Genomic DNA, 21,994 nt, shown 5'->3' on the forward strand with positions numbered 1-21,994 from the left:
TGCCCTGCTGCAGTTTTATCACTTTTTGTACTATTTACCAAGTGTGCGGAGAACAGACTGTTCCTCTCTTCTTCGCGGCAGTCTTTCGCACACTTGATGATTTGCACCATGTTCTTTCTTTCAACCCTCTTTTTTTAGGCAAAGCCTTCTCAGGTCGTTCAACCTTTTTCAGAAGGCCGTGTTTTCTAGGCTTCTCATCATGTTTGCGGCTTTCTTTTGGAGGCTCTCCAGTTCCTACTCCTCTTCCATCAGCTCTGCTTCCCGTCCTGGCTGAAGCCTCACCTGGTTGGCAAGCTGTAAGCTACGACCTTTCAGGAAAAGGCTCATCTTTTCTGCAGCAACGTGTCTTTGTTGACTTATTCTGTCTGCTGCTGAAAAGGGTAGTGGTTTATTCTCTGGAGGGAAAGGGAACTATTGCTTGACTCTAGCTCTTGTGATCTGCTCTGAAGCCTCTGATAAATTCACCCCTGTACGAGCCACACTCTTCTTCTTCAGGGTCCCACTTCTGCTAGATCTGGATCAAAATCTGTTGTCGCTGTGATCCCAGTACTGTGTGACACGCAGTAGGAGCAGTCAGGAGCAGTTGTACTTTCATGTTTCGTGGCAGTTGATAGGAAGAAAGGCTGTCCCTCAAAGAGGGACTGAAGAGCAGCTGCTTCCTATGTCAAGGCAGAGGTAGTGCTGGTGCCGCAGTGCCGCTGGCAGCAGCACTGCCTCCCTTGCCTCTGCAAGTACCCAGCAATGGAGCAAAGTCTTTAATTTCCTGTGTGAGCAATCCAGAAAGTTACCTAACTCATTAAGAGGCAGGCAAACTCTGGTATCTTCTGCCATGTGCTCCAGAAGCTAAGCTAACTACTGAGCAGGGGCCCTGAAGTTTCTTTCTGCTGGAAAAAGACGCTGCTCCAGCTCCTGTGCTTTATTGCTTTTCGTTGCCTTGCACTAGTCTACACAATTAGCCCAACAGAAAGAGTCCCTGGACAGCAATTGCGGAGCAGCGCAGGTACTCACGTGGCAGAAACTTTGCATAAAGCCTCCCTGTAACTGGAACGAGTTGAGGAAATAGGAAGGCACGAGGACAGCTAGTCCTAAATGTGGAGAGTGATGGATTTTGCAGACCTGTCTCAGCAGTCTTTTCCACCCAGCTCTGACAGCTGGATCAGAAGAGAGAATCTGATACTGCTTCTTTTTTTTTTTGTGGAGGAAAAGACATCGAAAAACATCCCATTGCTTCAGAATAATGGCATGCCATTATGCTAGAGATGAAGCTTTCTACCAGCTCAGGAAATGCGAATAATGCCATAGTGATATATACAGCCAATACTTTTTTTTTTTTTTTTTTTAATTATTATTATAAATAAAAGCAAAGAGCCTGGAATGATTAGAGTATGTCAGAAAAGAGTTGCGTGACAGCTATACGGGGAAAATGCACTCTGCATGAAACCTACGAAAACATTATTTGCAACCAGTAGATGAGGTCACCTTTATGCCAGCAGAACCACCCTCCATACCTCACCTGCTGGAAATAAAATCAGGGCACAGTCAGAAGTTATTGCATGATAGATGGTAGATATTAAAGGGCCACCAGAACAGGAGAAAACCCCTACAGTTAAATGCTGAAATCTGCAAGAAACCGAAAGGGGTGACATTCAGACTCAGTCTTCTTAAGCATATGCATTTTCTGTAGAAAATCTTGGAGCCTGAGATGAAGACCGAGTCCCTAACATGAGGATCTATTTCTTGTCCTGAGGATCCATTCACCACCATGCTGGCACTGCAGCACACAGCTAAGTGAATCTGCCATCTCTCCAAAACTCAAAAGCTAGAGGTCTGCATTGTCTTGTCCCAACACACTATAACCTTGCCAGAGACAAATATGTGTACTGTAAACACATATTTAGCTATTGACTGCAAGAAAAGGAAACCAACTCTGACCTTGTACCTAACCACAAGGACCATGTGTCAGCGAGATTTATGTGTGTGCATGTGTTGTGTTATCATTTATTGTTGTTCTTATGTAAATAGTGTTTTGTTTAGCATTATTGCCTTGCTAACTCTGGTCCTTATGGCTTTATTAATCTTTCTTAGTTAATAAAATAAGCACCTGAATGAAGCAAGGGCTCATCTATTTCCCCAGCACAACCACACCCCAGCTAATCTATCTGCTGTCACAGCACTCCACTCTGAAAGCTGGTGGGAAGCATGCGGGCAGAAGGGCTGTGAAGCTCCCAAGAGCTGCACATCGATCCTGGTGGTTCAGCTCTGCAGCACCAGGCTGCCCCTGCAACACCCATACTGATGATCCTGCTCACAACCATAATTCATTACGGGTGGAGACTATCAGAGAAGAGCGTTGGTGAGTAGTGGGACACAGAGAGAGCAAATTAACTCCACTCCCGTGGACCGCAAAGTTCAGAAAGACACAGCCTGTTACCTCCACGCAGAAAGTCTGTAAGAGCAGCAAGTACATAAGGAAGGTGAACAGATCAATGCTTCCTTACATAAACATCAGGGATCAGCACAGGTCAGGAAAATTTAAAAATCACTGCAAGTCTGCTGGCTTACAAGTCTCCTAGAAGTCTGGAAGTATATGGAGATGCAAATTTCCTGGCAAAATATAGGGAGTGTATGAAGCAAACAACATGGGAAACTAGGATATACGGGCTCTGCAGAGAGTCAGTTTTTGGACCTCAGCTCTTCGGTTCTTGGCTAATACCTATATGCAAAATAAGAAAGAAAAGTTCATCCCATTTATCCCACCTAGAGACAGATGTCTCACACAGACATCAAGTATCTGCCAAAAGAGCTTCCAAAACTTTCTGGAAGATGTTCGTCATAGAGGAAGAGAACATGTATGATTTAGTACAGACAAACAATTAAAACAACGTTAATCTGAAATAAACAAAAATTAACAAATCCACCTCCACACCAGCCCAGCCCGTACTAGGTCTCTCCTTCCACATGTAGGAGGAATTGAAGGTGAGACAACAGCATGACAGGGCAATACTGCTTAAGAGTGATAAACTGATGCTCCCTGCTCATAACCCGTTTTTAATTTTTAAGAAAGAAATCAATAAGTGCAGATAAAACACAGAAGGCTGTAATCCCTGTGAGTAATCTTGTCACAACATGTGTTACTGTAGTTCTACACTTTTACCTTTGCACTTTGTTGTGTGTAACAGAGCAACATAATTAACCACTAGTAGGTAGTGTTTACGTTAGTTCTCAAAAGGTTAAGAAGCTGATTATAGCTAAAATCAGCTTTGCCTGGGGCTTCAGTGGCTCTGTGTAATCAAATTAGACAAGCAGGGCACAGTGTCACCTAACACAAACCAGTGGCACTTTCTTCTCTGCTTTGACCTTTTTCATTAGATGAGCAAGCCAGGTTTTAGCTTATTCCAAACATTTTGAACAGATTAGTTCCCAGTAAACTCCAAGCGATAAGCCAGGCATTAGTGCACACTGTTTTTGTAGGTGACTCGGTGAGACTGCACTCAGGAGATTATTTGGGGGTAGCGCCAGCTTTGCTTTCCCCTGAAATTAACCGTTTGGTTTACATTTTTATTTTGATGGAAACTGTTTTTTGAAGGTGAAAAGCAATAATTTCAAATCCCTAAATACCCTCGATCACTTTCTTTGTCTTGGACATTTTCATGTTTTGATTTTAGAGATGGAGAGTGGTTTTCCAAATCCAACACCAAACAGAAAACTTCATAAACACGGTAGATAATGCATTAGCATTTCTGAGAAGCCACAGGTAATGCGCTCGGCAGAGTTACGGCTCAGCCACGCGACGCAGCCGCTGTACTCTTTGAAGTCAAGCAAGGTGAATGGTATAATGGAGGAGTTTAAGGAGGTTTAATAATGTAGAGAGAAGAGCAAACCAGCCTCACATCAGAAGAGTGCTTTCTGCACAGCTACACTGTAACTACATTTAAATGCAGACTGCAGTGCCGGTAGCTTCCATAATCTCAGTATCTTTGAACATACAGGGAAAAAAAGATTAACCAGGCAAAGAATATACACAGAAAAATAATGGCAAATTTAGATAAAAAAATCTGCAAGTTAAAAATGCAGCATGCTCTTCTGAATTTTATGCACTAACATAAAAGACAGTGGCCAACTATATTTGTTGAATCTTTACATATTTGTTCCCCAACTTCAGCGGCAGCTCTGCCTGTTCAGGTACTGTAGCCAAGTTATGGGGAGTTTACGCTGTGAAAACAAGCAGGCATGTGAAACAATAGCTTCTGCAGATGATTCGTGCTTACTCGTTTACAGACAATAAAATCAAAACTTGTTATTTTAATTGATTTAGTCATAAATGCAGAGTTACAGAAGTCAAGTCTCTGTACTTGCACAGTCCGATGATTCCTGCTAATCCAGCAGTACTTAACAAATTCACATGTGGTTAGCTTGCCTTGCCATAGCTGTAGATCACATTTCCATGCTGCAAGCTGTGCAGAAAAAATCAATATGCCAAGTTTAACATACGGACAGGAAACATGATGTCCTCCTATATTTTCAATGAACTTCAAATAACTGTGCTGTTCCTACTCTACAGCATATTTGAGGGAGAGGCATTCTTGAGGAAGAAGAATGATCTATCACACAGTGAAATACACAAAATCATGACTCATGGAATCACACCTGGCTCTATCGTAACCATCTACTTCAAATAGTACGGCATTATGATTGCCTCCTCCTGCCTTTGCACTTCTAAAGCAGTGGCCTGCCCTTCAGACAGAATACACGCTCGCCATGCCTCTGTCAGGTTTAGCAGCGAGTCCCTGCTGCCTCGTACAGCTCTGTAACGTGGGGGGGGACAGCAATCCTTCCCCCCCAGGCTGCCAGAGCCCTGTCTCCCTTCCCTGCACCTCCCGTGACCCGCAGCCCAAGGCTGGCACCACATGGCGGCTCCTCCACAGGCCCTGGGGGCCTATGGTGCCCTGTAGGCCTGATGGCGATGGCTGAAGGCCTCTTTGCCAGCAGCAGCAGGACAAAGGGGATGACTCGAAACCCTTGCAAAGACAGGGGGGGTGTTTCCAAAACGTGAGGCTAGGCAGGGAAGCAGAGGGATCGTCAGCTCTTTCACCGGTAATTTCTCTTCATTGCAATGAGCGGCTGTAAATGGATTAATGGCATTTAGCTCTAGAGAGCATGTCATTGATCTGCACCGAACGTATAAACTGTTATATAAAACACACTCAAAGACTCGCGCTTGTTCCTAACTTTCTATTAATATGTCATTTGCAAGACAAATTTTATTCAGAGATTAATGTACCATTTTAAAAACCGTAGGCATAAAACTCCCAATCAGAAAATAACAATGTAACAATTTTAAGTGTTGAATAATATTAATACTATAATAAATTACAATTTCAGTACAATTTAGGCTTCTTTTATCAGTTCAGAGAATGTAACGTAGTCCCACACTATTACAAATGAGTTCTTTCACGGACTCCAAAAATATCAAATACACAAACTTTACTTCCACAATCTCCCCTGATAATGCAGGAGAATTGATAATTTTGTGGCAATGAATGGTGATCGCTGCCCAGTACCTACAGACTGCTTCAGGTGTAATGTGCGGATGTGTGTGAACGTATGCCCCTTTGCAAATCAGAGGACGCAGAGCACAGATGAGAGCCAACCTCGAGATATGCGATGCTGAAGTGATGATGGTACTGGTGTCCCAAGGCAGCTCTGCCTGTGCCAAACTACCAACAGTGCAGACTTTGTCCATCCGTCAAGCCTCCTGTACAGGGCTCCCGGTTTGATAGCTAACATCTGGATCTAAATAATGGCCTACACAGCTTGCTCACTTCACTTGGGGGCTTTTATGGGGGGTTGCAACACGGTCAGGAAACTTCCTCCACACAGACAGCTTCATTAGAGCTGGCCAAATGAGACTGTGCATATGCAAATCACTGCTGAGTTTGTACTAGATCTTTAACATCTTAATGCCTCCATTTGCTTTTTTCCCCTGACTTTGACATTGCTTCACTGTGAACAGCTATATTTAATTTACAAGTTCGTTTTTTTTTTTTTTCCTTTTTTTTCCCTCCCCAAAACCAGGAGGCAGGAAGTAGATGGGTGTAACTTGCAGAGGCAGCTGAGATGAGCTGCTGGCAGGGTGAAGTGGTAGGTTTTAGTAATAGCTGGAAGCCGTAAGAGGTTCTGAGCTTTGAAGTCAGTGCAGCTTTGATGTACTGCTCCCATAGTTAATCGCAAGATAGTCTTGAAAGAAAAAGATTTCCCAAATACCATCCAAGTGTCATTGCTTGTGAAATCCTTGAATGATTTTTTTTTTCCTAGTGAACTTTAAATCTAACATTGGGCTGCTCTCACTGCCTCTCAGTCACTCTTAAAGTATATTAATCAGTTAAAAAGATGATTAAACACATGCTCGGTCTGGTCCAGGTGAGTAGCTGGCTGCATGCTGCTTTGCCAATGAACTTTGAGTACTTTCTTCGCTGCAGCCATCGTGCTCAGCCACAGCGAGGAACCGCAGAGCAGGATGGTGGCACGGGAGGAGGTGGACAGCAGCCTCCAGGGTAGCTGTGGAGGAACATTTACTGATTTTTCCCATGATATAAATTGTCCTTGAGTTGAACACTCAAGCAATGAGAGCATTCATTTTTATCGAAAATATAAACAAAACTATCCCTGGCCAATTAGGTTAAAAAAAATCAACTCATAAAAGCATCTTTTGAATATTTAGCATCTTTTGAAAATAGTTGTACGATATCCAATTTATTTTAATAACTGGATTTTAAGCCTGAACCTACTCTACATGTCAAATGTCGTTATGAACTACATGCCAAAGTGCAGCAAAACAACCATTTCCAATGAGTCCAAAACTATCAGGTCAAGAACATCAAAGGTTTAAACCACAATCCCCATCCTACAACGAAAAGCTCTTTACCTGTGCACATTTATATCTGAACAGAAAGGAGAGACACCATTCACAAACACCCATGTCTGTCCAAATGGACAGAAATAAAGAAAATGGCATGTGACTGGTAAATTATGGGAGAGCAACACGTCAAGGTTAGAGGTCAGTGAAGATTTCAACAAATCTCAGAAGATATGGCAACAGATTAAGCAAAGGGATAGACTGCCCTCCAACCCTAACCTGTTAAGACCTTTGAAGTCTTGTGGTGACCTCTATTCTGCTCTTTCATATTAGTTGTTAGTTACACTAATTACAGCCTAATAGTGCACTGGAGCCAGGCACTTTTTGCAGAGCCATCTGTAGGAGGGCTATGTGTGGCACAGTGACCTCCAGCCGAACAGAGCTGTGCATGTCACAGGCACTTGCCCCTTTCAAACAGTGGGCTGCATTGCCTGTCGCAGGTAACGAACTTTAAGGTGTTAGTAGCTTCAACATGTTTTGCACGCTCAAGAAGCAGACACAACATTTTGCAAGAGAAATCGTAACCTAAATAAAACTCTAGCCCCAAACTTGGGTTAGTCTAAGTGGGGTCTGACAAAAGTGCTGAAACAGATTTAATTCTAAGAACAGTTGTAATGTGCGCTGGCATAATGATTACCAAAATAAGGATGTAAAGTGCAACCCCTCATAAATACTGCATATTCAGCACTGAAATCAAAGAAGTAACTTAGTGTTGCTGCCAGTAAGCTTGAGTGAGGGAGTGTGGGATTAGATGTGGAGTCTATTTGCATCGATTTTGCATCAATATCCATATTAATGCTAACACAATATTGTATCATATCTGGGGACAGCATTCAGCTCAGAGTCTCTCTGGCAGCTGAAATATCACTTGTAAAGCTTCAGTAAATCATTTAGTAGCATTAAACAAAGTCAGGCACTAAATCAGAAGAAAAGTTCAGAAAAAAAGATGTAGTGCATAAAAATCATACCAGAATTAACAAAATGTATAACAAAAGAGCCTGTGTGTGGAAAGAATAGCTATTCAAAATCAATTTCTATTTCCTCATTTATACGAGGAATATTTTTTACATGGTAGATAAAAGCTTTGCATGATGACAAATCAATCCACCTGCAATTGCTAGGAACTCTGTTACCAAGATAACATAATTTGTCTGCGGGTGCAAACTCTCTGCTGTGAATACACCTTTAAAGAGACACAAATAAAAATGTAGTTTTAATGAAGACACAAATGAGGAGAAACAAGGACTTCTTGCATCAGCTAGTAGCAAAGCGCTCAGAAAACAAAATGAAAGTCTGACAGGAAGTGATATAAATGCTCAAATATGATTTAATCTGGATTTCCAAACATTTAATAAAACATAAGCTTTATGATCAGCATGCAGAATAATAGAAAAGATCTTGACTTCTTTACTGAGCCCTGAGCTATCCTGGAACAAAGATACAAGGATATAGGGAGATATAGGGACTGATCTTCCCAAGCTCACATACGTGCACCTCATACTTACTAATACACAATTTGCAGCTGATCTCTGCTTAGAGCATGCTCTTGCTGGGTTTGCTCAAAGAGAGTAACCCATGGCATCCAGCTGGTGGGAAATCACACTGCAACTTGGCACCATCTCCTCTGCACTCTCCTCCACATGGTTCATGGTTTCTCTTCACTTTGTCCTTGCCCAGAGGGAAGTTAAGTATGAAAACCAGTGTCTTGTGCAGTTCTTCTGTCTGTCCCTGACTCCTTTAGTCATCAACAAAAAACAAAGCAACGCAGCTCTTCTCAACAAACCTCTTTCTTTGGCTTCTCTGCAGAGGTATCCTGTCCAGCCGGATGCCAGAGCCAGCGCAGCTGCACCTGGGTGCAGCACCACAACCCTACAGCGGGGACTGATGGCTGCAAGCACAGCCAGTCCCACGGACAGCAGCAGCACAAGGCAAGAGCCAAGGCTCTGCCAGAGTTGGCTGTAAGATGGTCTGATGCCCCACTGCTCAATCCAGCAAAGATCTGCCTTTCCAGCCATAAGGCTCTTACATCTCCAGATTTACCTTCTCAGAAAGGACAATGCATTTATGAGGCACAGGTAAAAGTAATTGATTTGCATGGACCCGCTAATTGAAGTGACCAATTATCAGCTGACAGACTGTTTAGTGCTTTTTCAGCTCCCAGGCCCCTGAAGCTTGAACCCTGTCCTCTGCACACTAATGCAGATCTTTGTGGAACACTTATGCTTTCCTGGAGGACAGGAGATGTGTGCTCTGAGGCTGACAGAGAGAATTACAACAGACAAAGCATAAAGCAAATGGTTAATAAATTTCATCCAAAGCTATTACAAGAAGGAAAAAAAAATACACTTGAATATTTGTATTTAATTCACACTCAGCATTTGGTTATAGTAGTGGTCTCCAGAGACAAAAGGACAGATGTGAGACCCACCAAAACCACCAGGAATCTTTCTCCTTTGGTTTTAATGGCAGCTGAGTCAGGTCCCTAGCAGTCAAAAGGAATCTGCAAGATTCATAAGCTATGCTGAATTTGTAAGCTGTACCTAATAGAAGAGTCTAAGTTCTGCAGTCAGTAGTAGGAAACTGTCAAAATCATAAACGTCTGGAGCACTCTTGAAATAAAACAAGTTGTACCTTGCAGCTCTTACATGCATTAGTGTTAGACTCCAGCACAGTACTGCTTTAGGAAATCTTCAACTGTTATCCTATCTGTGCTTGATCGTATGGAGAAATACTGAACAGGGAATAGAAAAGATTTAACTAAATGGACCAAGCTGCATAAGAGGATGTCTATAACTCTGTCCCCACATACCTCAAATAACAAGTATTTTAATCTAACAAAGAGTAACAGTGAGCCCTTGAAGTTCATTTATCCTAGCATTGCAAAGTGACACCAGTTCTTAGGGAACAAGTGTTTTGAGTTTAGTACACATTCCCCATATGTGCGGCTGTATCAGGAAAGCACGCGCATTGGATGGACCAGCCACAGTGCTGGCACCTTCTGCTAGGGCTGGGCTGCTCCATCTTCTGCCCAGCATGAGCATTCAAACACCACAGAAGCACCTCTGCGTTCAACACTCAATTCAGTATATTGTTTAAACTCCGACATAAAAGCACTGACCATTTGGAGACAAAGAAGGAAATGACACATGCAGATATAAAAATAACTTGTTCTGCCTAGCAAAGCTAAGGTCTGCCCTCATCAGATGTGGAAGCTCTCAGCGGGACTCAAACAGTTCCTCATGCAAATATCTAAGGGTAAAAAAATCGTATCTCAGATTGCAAACATATGTGGGTTTTATTTATGTGTAATAAGAGCTATATATGTGCATGTAATGGTTTATAACATGTACCATTTAAAATGATGTTAACATAAAAATATCAGATAAAGTAGTAAGAATTTTTATATACAACGTCTCATTTGCACAGAGATTAAACTAACAAAAAGAAATGTATTATCCTGCCCTTAGAAGTAGTGATGGGCACTTACTAGCATTTGTTCAGAAGTACACGATGTTTGCCTTCAAATTGCCTACTGTACTCACAGCAGCAATAATGAAAATCTAAAATGTCTTACTCCATTAAATGTGTGGATTATTTCTCTACTGAGGTGTTGTAGGTATGTCTTGTAAACTTACCAAAAAAAAAAAAAAAAGGATTAATGTGGAGAAAAAACCTTACTCCCTTTTTAATATAAAAATTTGGATATAATTTTAAAAATCTTATTAAGCAAATTTGGCTGACCAGAATAAAGTATTTCCTGGAAAAAATACTTATTTTTAATACATGAACAAATGTCACACTGAGCAGAGTTTTTATGTCATAAAGTAAGAATGTAATGTCTGCTTCAGTTAGCCTTGTACTTAAAACGACTTGTGCAAACAATCAACATCTGAACATTAGTTATAAGCAGTTGTTTGCTTTTGCTTTTAATAAATAGATAGCAATCACAATGCATTTAAAACAAGTCACTTAACTGTCCCCGTGCATTAACATGATGAGATTAGTTGCTGGCATTGGTTAGCAAAAAATGACAAGTCCTCCCAAAAGAAAATTGGGCCTTTCAAATATAGCCATGTTCCTTGATAGGAGAAAGTTTAAAGTGCAAATATACTGTGAAAAGGGCCTCTAAAAATGGCATCACAGCGCTCCATGTTTCTCATCTTTTGGTTATTTCACAGGTTGGGAAACTAATCTTCTCAGCTGAGAGATACTTGGAGCAGCCAGAAAACTGTTAAATTAGCAATTTGAGGGCAGGGTGCTAAGAAGGCAAATATGATACAAATTTAACCTCCATGTGTTGCAAATAAATGTAATTTATGTGGCAAAGAAAAAGAAAGAGAATGTTAAAATCAATTCTATGCCACTGCTAGGAGTTTCTCCAATTCTTGTTTGTTGTCCAATCACAGCAACGTGCAGGAATTTGTTATAATTGGCATTACTGACAGCTGTTAAGATAATTTGTATGCCTGAAATATTAAAATGTCTGTTTATTACCTATTTACAGTGATCCAAGTGAATAAAAGTGCTGAGGATGAGACACCCTGTTCTAAAAACACTATTATTTATTCCAAAGACAGCAATAAATCTGAATGTGAGTCTTCAATGGATGTATGCCAGTGTGCCAAAAATGCCCAAGAGGAGATGATGGTAGGGAGGTTTGTGACCTGAGCAAATCAGAGAACAGAATAAGTTTATTCTCAAGCAAGCAACTGCAGTGCATGGAAATTCTCCTTACCCTGGAATACATCAGTTTTGGAGGTAAATACTGCTGGTTTCTTCTGGCCAGTTCTACGTCAAAATTAAGAGCTCCTAAAAACAAGGAATGGTAATTTTCTAACACCAAAAGATATAATGCTTTCCATGAATTTACCATTTTGGACAGTGTTGTGACGGATAAAAATGGATGAAATCACTGGGCTGGAACTGGGTTGCCTGGGGCCAGTGAACCTGACCTGATTACATTCAGTCTGACTGAGCAGAGAAGTCTCAGCCAGCAACACACAAGTTTGGTGCTTCAAATGGCTGTTTTCCTCAAGGTAGGAAAAATACTGGCAGATTTATTCAAGATGAGATATTTCAACATAAAAGAATGACTGATATCTTAAAAAAAACAAAACAAAACAAAAAAACTTTGTTGCGTGACAAAGACAAAACAAAACCAAAAAACCCGCAGAGCTTTAGTCCTTCTGGTTCAGTGAAAAAGTGAAGTCAATCGTCGGGTATAGAAAAAAGGTGGTAATAGCTTGTTGTCGTTATGAAAAGATGATAAAGAAAGCTAAAGTTATCAAAGCAAAAACAATCTATGACTGGCAAACAGCACAATGAGGAACTTTTTTTTTTTTATATATATATACAAGCAGCAAATGCAATCCATAGCAAACATATGTTGATTTTCAGATGGAGATGGTGAAACCGTAAATAACACAGAAGAAAGTATGAAATTGTTCAATATATGTTTCTATTATCTATTTGGAAAAAAAAAGGCAGGTGTTTGCTGAAGTTCATTTTATTTCAACTCATCAATATATTCTCAGGGATAAATATTTCTAACTTGGCAGGCTTGCAGAGTTTGTATTCAAGATTCATAAAAAGCTAACTGGTTACCAAAGTTCATTTTGAATGAAACTTAAAATATCAGAGAAATTAAAGAAGATGGGAGAAATCTCAATCGAACTTTCAGAAAAGACTACCTGCACAGTTAGCTTGACATAAATATCAAGAAAAATAAAGAATAAATGGATATATAGTTCCATAAATCCCTGCTTTAGATACCGTGGACATGAAGAATCAGCTCTTCCCACTTTTTTTTTGCGACATGTCATGTTTCTCTCTTTCTCTATTGCTTTTCTTCCCAGCTAATCCTGTCTTCTTTAAGGAAAACAATCCCAATTCATTCAAACTTTCATTGCAAACCATCTGCTCTAGACTTCTAATTATTCTCAGTGCTTACCACTCTATCCAACTGTCTGATGTATTCTGGTGGGTAACCATTGCTTACCCACATGTTCCTGAACTTGTGTGTTTGCAACAAGGAAGATAGGGGGATCTAAACCTGGAATTTTGGAAAAGACTTCCCAAGAAGGATATGGCAACACACAGCACAAAGGAAAGAACCAATTAGACAAGCATCTGCCAGGAAATGATGTAAGAATGTTTGATCTTGCCTTGGGGTGGGGGATGAAGCTGATCCATGTTAAAAATCCCTTTCAGAACTGTGATATTGGAGATTACTAATGAAGAACTGAGATAAAAGAATGTAATTAATTAAAGACAATGTAACTTACTGGCAAGTAAGTCTCTAACAAATAAACTCAGTTCATCTTTGATGAATTAACATGCTTAACTGGTAAGGACTTATATGCAAATTAAGTATACTGAATTTTTTTTTTCCAGGCATTTGACTTATTCCTCCAGAATATTCTGAGCAGCTGAACGAATTATGCCAAGTTTCCTATGCATTTTTGGAAAGCCCTTTGTCTTCCTTTTCTTTCCAGTAACTACCTCCTGCTTTTCTCAGGTTTCCCCTTAAAACTCTGGAAAAAAAGACCCTATATCCTGTCATTATATCGGAGCCACATACCTGCTACAGTTGGCTGGCTGTGACTGCTTCTTTGCTAGTTGTTTGTTTCCAGGCACCATGTATATCACCTGAGTTACTCTACCTTGTCTTTCAAAAGAGACATTGGAAAGTCTTCCTTTTATGAGGAAGACCCATTTCTCATTTCATCTTCTATTCTGTCTACCATTAGCAGTAAACTCAGAGCAACTTAATTACAACTAAAACTTCAAAGTAGGCAGAAATTGATCAATGCTTCATAAATTCATAAGGGGACAAACGGCACAATTGTAGAATTCCTGTTTATTTGGGAAAGCATGTTAAAAATCAATATAATTCAATATTTCTAGGAACTTGCAGACTAAGTAATCTGCAAATGTAGTTGTCAGGGAGAAACCGCTATTGAATAGAGATGTTACTAACAGAGTGTCCTAAGGCTATTCAACAACACAGGAAGTAAATGTAAATTCACTGGTGGTAAAACTTGTGCGAATGTGAAGATTGGCAGAATGAATATTAACAAGAAGGTCTGCATCCTTTTTGTCCCTTTTTTTTTTTTTAATTGTGTATTCATCTGTTTGTTTTCTTTTTTAAACCTACATGCAGTGCTGCCTAACACTACCTCAGAACAAAGATGAAGAGCTGCAGTTACAGAAAGGATACCAAGAGCTGCTGAACAAGCTTCTCCTACACGGCCTCTCTACAGTATGGTGATAAAGGGGTCAAACGTGACCCTTGGCGGATGAAACAGGAGAAAAGCAGGTAGTGAAGATGTGAAGTCTGTATATTGCATTAGTGAGATGCAAGTCTGTTTCAAAGAAAGGATGTTGAAAGACTGACGACGCCACAGAAAAATGTATAAAAGCACTTGAAACCTGGAGAAATTAACTCCAGTTAACTGCAGTGAGACTTAAAGAACTCTATGTATTCTGTTTCTCAGAAGAAAATTGAGTGTTGATTTGATTCCAGTATCTAATTCACTTGGTGAAAAAGCAAATGTACTCGATGGCTCTTTAACTTAGCAGAAAAAGGCACAGCAAGAACTAATGGCTGGAATCTGAAACCAGAGAAAATCAAACCAGAAATGTGCCACTCCTATTAAATGTTTGAAAAATTACAAAAGCAAGCAATGGATTCCTCATCTCTTGAATCCTCCTAGCCAGAGCTGAATCACTTTTGGGAACACACACTTTGACCAAATACAAGTTATAGATTTCAGCATAACAACATCTGCTCAAAATATAAAGAGCTGCATATGAGTGGAGAACAAGTAACTGAAATGTCCTTCCTGGCCTAAACTATATGCACTTATGAAAGAAGATGAAAAGTGAAAGAGGACATTTCTAAAAATTCTACCAAAATCTGTAAATTTGGATTTGAACAGAAAATGCGAGCTGAAATGTAAATGATCTTTTGTATATTATTGCAATACAAATAAAAGTGTTGCCACGGAATTTCATATTACATCCCTCACGGGTCCAAATACCTCCTTACAGGCTCTGAGGATTGGCAGAACTACAGCTTTTGGGATCTCAGTGATATACCAGATCCCATCTCTATAGATGTTCTGGCTTAATAGCGGTGCTGAGGATAAAGCAGCAAATACTTTTCAAAATGACTAACGGCATATGGAAACAACTTGGAGTGCCAAGACTAATATTCAGCCTCAGTCCCACAAAGTGCTTAACCAAAAGTCACTGAGAACCATGTGAAGAGTTCTGCTCTGGCTGGACTGGAGCCTGTAGATATTCCAGAAGAGAGGAAGGGAGCGAGGACAATGGTCTTCTCACCCACCCTGTGGAAGATACACTTTCACCACGCCACAGTAAGGACCAAGGTGCACCATCTGACATGAGGTTTCCTGCTTGCACTTGGAGCCTGGGAAGGCATTGTGTGCAGAAATGTGGCGACAAGCCACTGTATTAGGGAAGCTTCTGCTGCAATCAAAAGATAGTGCTGATTGAACCAGTGCTAGACTGTTTTTTAATCACACTTACCATAGTCTCTTTAAAGTGTCGCTCTAAACTGTCACATGGAAATCTGCATTACAGCTGCATCTGCCTATTCAAAAAGTGAACGTGTTCATTATTCCTCATGCTGCCATCACGCCTGTAAATGCTGGTGAGGAACCGTGGCTTAGGCACTCTGGCGACACAGCCGTGCAGAGGTCTGGCTCAGCACTACCTGGGCTGGCTGGCATCTGTCTGTGCAAAGGAGAAGCAGAAGCACCAAGCAAGAAGAGCTCAGCTCATGAGTCTGCAATTGTGCTGTAGGGTAAGAAGTCAGCCAGCACGTAGACAGACTCGGATATATAAAAACTGGTGAGATCATATTCAATAGTATCAGAAGCAATTGTCAGGGCAGTCTAAATATTTTGTAGGAAATATCTGGCTGTAATAATTTACATTATTCTTCATTATCACAATCAAACACTGCCTTGGCGAGTCGAAGGCAAGCATGCATCACTCTAAGTTAACTGTAGTCCAAAAAAAAGCAATGATAAATAGATGTGTCTGAGTACAAGAATAATTATGATGAAACATTTTGTCTAGTATCAGCACAGCCCCAAATACATTTAAGTATTTTGTAGAGCAGTACATGAATATGAGTGTGCTAAAAAATAATGGTACTGGTGGTATGTCAAACAACTAATTGCTCATGAAGAAGTTATAAAAATTAATTATAAAATTGAATTCTCCCACTGCCACCACATCTGCTAGTTCAAATCAACACTTTCAGATTCACATCTTCATATATACTTTTGAGGCTCTGGAGTTCTGGAACAAACACTGAAAAACCATTCAACAGGTCTTTACAGATTTTGTCCTTTCTGAAGCACTGTGAAGCTAAAACTCAAAACACAACATACAAGCTCACATCCATCTAGGTATCACACACGAAACAAAAAGCCGCCTGAAACACCTGAGGCTGAGCAGGAGACTAAGAGCAGAGTTCCTTTGAAGAATCAGGAGCAGGGAAAAGCTACTTACTTCCACACTAAGAAGACATTATCTGAAGCTGGACTTAGTGCACATGTGCAGCACCTGCCAGAGCTGGTGCTGAGACAGGCTGATGCTTCAAAGTGTCTGTAATAATTTCCAATCCCTGATGTACAGTGGCAGAAATGGGAGTGCAGGACCAGCCCTTCCAGCATGGAAGGATGCTCACAGCAGGCTACAGAGCTACCTTCATGCTGCAGATTCCTGCTTTTCTCAGCCCGCATTATTAAAGTTACAAATACCTTACAACAAATTGACACGCACATAAATATAGGAGCCTGCCACTTTGACAGAGCACTGTAGTGTTTAATCTTTTAAGTGAAAAGCTTTTATTGGCAGAACTACATGAACACGAAGACATAAAATGTAAAGAGGTTTACAGTAAACACTGATTACTGTAATCTTAATCTCCATGAATGACTAGTGAATGCAAAAATAACATTTTTAGCACAACGGCTAAATTGCCTAATCTGCCTTCTTTTGAAATGTGCGTGGTATGTGTGTGTGTATTTCTTAAATTATTGGACACAGATCACTGGTCACAAAATACTAATATCAGAAAATAGTCCAGAAAAGTCTTCATCAAATCGATTAAAGAATGAAAAATCAGAAGCATTGGTAAAACAGGCTAAAAAGAGGGGGATGAGCTAAAGTATTGTCTCAGTGCTTAATGTACTTTATGGTTGCTTCTGCCTTGTTTGCTATGAGCAAGATTCATAAATGTTTAAGGGTGGCAGTTTACTGGGATACAAGGAAGGCTGGGAATAAAAAAGCAGAGAAAAGCAAACTGTGGTCGTCCTCACTGTGGCTGTCATGAACCTCACCCACATAACTCCCCAAGCACAGACCCTGCAGTGCTGCAGAGCAGGAGGTCCTTCTGCCTGAACCCCAGCGTCTGCTTGGCACAAGGTGCCCCCGCGGCTGGTGGGGTCTTTCTGCAGGAACCCTGAACTTCCACACCAGCAGGCAAAAGCCACCTGTTAGACGAAGCCTCTGCACCTCTGCAGCCAAAGGGATGATTCTTGGCTTCACTGCTACCGACACCAGGTTTGCCACACAGGCTTTATCTGACAGCTGGGCTGCAGGTCTGCTCTTCCACAGGACGGCTCGCTGTGCAAGTCATGCGTTCAGTTTCTTGGATCAGTGCTTTTAAGCAGATCTAACAGTCCAGAATAACTTTACTTAAATTTACTGTAGCCCCATGGAAGGATTATTGATGCTATTCTATTACTTAGCACAAAGCAGCAGTCTCCAGGGGACTGTTTAGTAGCATATTCTTGTCTGGATATTAAATCAAGCTATGCCAACGACTCAAAAACAGCAGGTAACAAGCTTTTCCCTGTTTTTCAGTGAGCTCTGCAGAATCTCATCTTTCATTTGTTTTGAACTGCAAGTCTCTTATGCACATACAGAAAAATCTCCAATCTCTCTCCCCCCCACCCCCCGCCAAAGTACATAGGATGTGTTTAACACATGCAGGAATGCTTCTGGCTGTGGTTACACTGCGAGGCTCAGCAGATGACATCCCTGCTCCTTGTTGGGACAAGCTCCATCAAAACAACTACGTGACCTCCTTGGTGGGACAGTGAGTTTAGATGCCAAAAGTCTAGAACAGCAGCTCTGTGTCTGCTCAGTGTGCTGAGACTGATTTCATATTCTGGTACCACGGCAGGTATAGGGCAAGTAAATATAACAATACCAACAAAATTAATACCAGTAATACCAGTAAAAACTCCACAACGTTATGTGCATTTTAACTATTATGACCATGATCTTTATTAACATGCAGCGGATCTTCTGGAAGGCTGGACATATTCTAGGTGGCCTTTCTCGAGAAGGGGATTAAGCCACGTGACCTTCAGAGGTCCCTTCCAACACCAACCATTCCATCATTCTGGCAAGCCACTTTTTTTTCCCTTCTATTTATTGATTTGTAAAGGAAGCCAAATACCTGCTGCAGCCTGTTAGAAATACTACTATTTTTTTTTTTTCTGAATTCAAAGTGAAAAAGGTTGTGCTTGCCCCACCTAAGTGAAATTAAAGATTTTATACAACATACAATTCAAGCTTTATGTTTGATACCAGTAAATACTATCTGAGGACTCCCTTGAAATACTATTCCATAGTTTACAGTTGGTCACCAGCACCACCAGCAAGGGTCACACCTGTTCCCCCAAATTATTCTTTTTTCTTTTTGCTGTAACCAGCCTGATTTCACTTCATTCAGCTCCATGGATTCAGTCTTGCACTTTATTCCTTATTACAGAGGCATATATTCAAGCCTAGGCTCATCCGTGAATAGAGCTTTTCTTGATTACTGTCAATGTTTCATTCCATTGTGTCATCTTGTTTGTCTTTTGATGTTATAATTTCCTTATTTTACAATGTTTTAACTACATTGGCTGCAACTTTTAAAAGAATAACTAGTGATTTGGGGGGTCAACTAGAAAGGCTTTAAAAGCATTTGATTAAGCAATTCATTTTACTAACGTTACAATAACTTCTTTTTATTTGATTATGTAAATGAATGTTGGTGCATATCCACTTTGGCAAAATACTGAAAAGTTTAATCTCCTAAATAAAGAGCGTTCACTGGTAGAAGTGTATCAGCTAAGGATGGTATCCTGTGCAGGAGCTTAGGAACTCCTCATAAGACAACCCAAAATTACAGTGTTCAGGAAAACAAAGGCCATGCTTACCTGACAAACTTTCCCATGCAGAACTTTCCCTAGTTTCCTGAGCAGAACACTATATTGAAATAAAAGCAACTTAATTCCTGAATTGCAATGGAGACAGACACGGACCCATAAATTTACTTTCTCCCATCCTCAATTTCAGCGGTTGTCACCCAGCACCTGCTCTGCTAGAATGGCTTCGCAACAGGCTTGTGAACTTTCTGCTTTGGAAATAGGAGAAATCTTGTAATGTCTCGGAGACGTAAAGAGAGCTACAACAATGACTAGCATTAACATGATACAATCTGTCGTTAAAACTTCTGTCCCATTTTCTGAATGAAATTACAAGTTCACCTCCAACTTCTACAACTCCTACTGCCACTCCATTTTACCTGATGGTTTTTAACGTACAGACTTCTTCTAAAGCCTTCAGTGCTCTCCACCCTACGTTTTCGTATGTTTTTGAATAGATAGGAAATGGATCCATCTCCCCCAAGACAGAAGAGAGGTCTTCTGGTTTTACTTCATCAGGAAGGCAGGTAAGGACTGAGGAGGAAGATGACCTCAAGTCTAACAGAGGTCCTTAATGAGGGCTGAAAGTGAATAGGGTACAAGATTGATCCTTTAATACATACACCAAATAGCACAACTGGGTTACATGGGAGTTTTTAGAAGATTATCCCTTCAACATGGTAACAACCTGTCACAGAAAGACATTATGCTATGACACCAGCATGTACCGAAATCCTTTAGATATGTAGAAAAGACCATAAAGACCCCCACAGTACCCCACCTCTAGCCACAAAGAAACAGAATGGATTTATTAAGGATTGCTTTCTCTGTATCACTGTTGTTCTCACGCCCACACTGTTTAATTATTAAAGTGTATTAAATCCTCTTTGTAAGTGAGTAAGACATGAATGAATTATGGCAAACATTTTAATTACTTAATAATATTCTAATCAAAAGCTTGAACAACTCTATCTGGAAATACGAGCTGTTTTTCCAGTTTGATGGCCATTTATTTCTCTCTGGTGATTTGTAAGGAAAATATAAGCAAGTAAATGTGATGTAATATGAAGTATACACTGCTCACAAACAAACTGGGGTTGCCTGTAAATCCCAATATGCTGGCTGGCTGAATATCAGACCGTTTATGAAAAAGTTGGCTCATGAGATACGCCCAAGAGACAGATATTCCTGAACTTAGTTCTCAGTGCAAACACAAATAAAGAAGAGGGTTTCAAGCAGAAAAGATAACTGAATCTTCATTCTGCTGTAGATCTATTAAAAAAAAATCTCCTCTCATTTCTGTGACTGCTCTGACTGTTATTCATTTAAATACCAAGGGCAATGCTGCCAGTATTTGAGTGTGGGCTATTTCAGTACTGCAATTCTCAGGAAATCACTGAAATAAAATTAGATACTAGTGCTCCTAAATCTAGCAGCATTTCTTACAATTATTACAAATTTCCCTAATGCAGGCTTTCACCATTGCTCATATAAACACACTAGGAATTATTCAGTTGTTCCTCTGTAGATGTCTTAGAGTTGTCCATATATAGAAAGAAATATGAACGAAACATATGAGTAAACTGGTAATTCAGCAGTAGTCACATAAAGCTATACTATTTAAAACTGTCCTTTTAAGAACCAAGCTGGAAATAGTAAGCTTCCATTTAAATCGTTGTTCAAAATCTCTTATGAAAACATCGAAAACATCAGTGATCTTAATCTAGTAGCACTGTTTGCATGCATGAAAAAATACAAATAGCCAACTTACTCTTTTACAATTTTTACTTGCTGAGATACCACCTCATTCAAATTAATTCTTCTGCTGGCAGCTTCAGTGTATCTTAATTTCACTGAGTATAAACATTATGCCCACTATGACCCTTCCTCAAAGAAATGTAAAATTAAGGCTTATTCATACCCTTATTGAAGTGTCAGTCAGTTTTTAAATAACATTTAGGATTTCTGTTATATAATACCCTTTATATTATTTGCATAGGATGAATAAAAAGGAAGAGAGGAGAAGCTCAAATGGTCGATTTTCAGTATTGGCAAGTGCACTATAAACACTGACTAGTTGCTATCCAAGCACTCATTTACCTGACTAAAATGACCTCTATAACATGCTGCCTTCCACAATAGCTACACACATGTCAAAGATTGAAAGTGAATTCTGTCTTGAGGAATTCTGCTACTGAAGAATATTTTTCTTTTAAATTGCAGTAGTCTTCCATAAAGGAGTAAAAAGTTGGTAAATGAATGTTGAATCTATGAAAATTTTAGTAATATTTCATTTCCCTAAGCCCTAAAGAGCAATGTCAATGTTATTGCACTGTGTCTGTACAGAGCTGATGATCTGCATGGTTAGATCTCAGCCCACAGTAAAAATGTGATTACAGGTCTCTGGTTGTTGTGAGCTCTCAAACAAAGTATGGCTAATTTTTTTAAGCCTTCAAAGTAACCTGCAGTAAACTAAATTTCATCTGCAATGTGAGGTCTCATTAACAACCTCACATATCTAGACAGGTACAGATCTCTAACTTGTCAAATGAACAACTGTGTCTCACAGACCAAGGTCAAACAGTGCTACAGCTTTTAAATTAATATTGTATAGGCAGTGTGTTCCTTTGAACCTGATTTTGTATTCTACAGAAATACCTCACCTATGGCTTTTAAGAAATCTGATAATCAAACACGAGCAATCAAATCAAACGTACTCAGTAACAGCTTTATGTATTTTAGGTTACTTTCCTATGTGGATTTGAGATTTTCCTGTTACACTGACAATTACACCCACGTCTGGAATTATTACACATTTACAAAAGTCTCTGTATAT

At 40.1% G+C, this 21,994-nt stretch overlaps 1 protein-coding gene across 5 annotated transcripts in view; it reads right to left on the reverse strand.

Annotated features, from left to right (window-relative positions):
- ARB2A (ARB2 cotranscriptional regulator A) overlaps nucleotides 1–21,994 on the reverse strand; it is a 250,954-nt gene that overhangs the window by 41,741 nt on the left and 187,219 nt on the right. The window lies entirely within an intron of this gene.

This window comes from Anas acuta, chromosome Z (genome assembly GCF_963932015.1).
Source record: "Anas acuta chromosome Z, bAnaAcu1.1, whole genome shotgun sequence".
Lineage (NCBI taxonomy): Eukaryota > Metazoa > Chordata > Aves > Anseriformes > Anatidae > Anas > Anas acuta.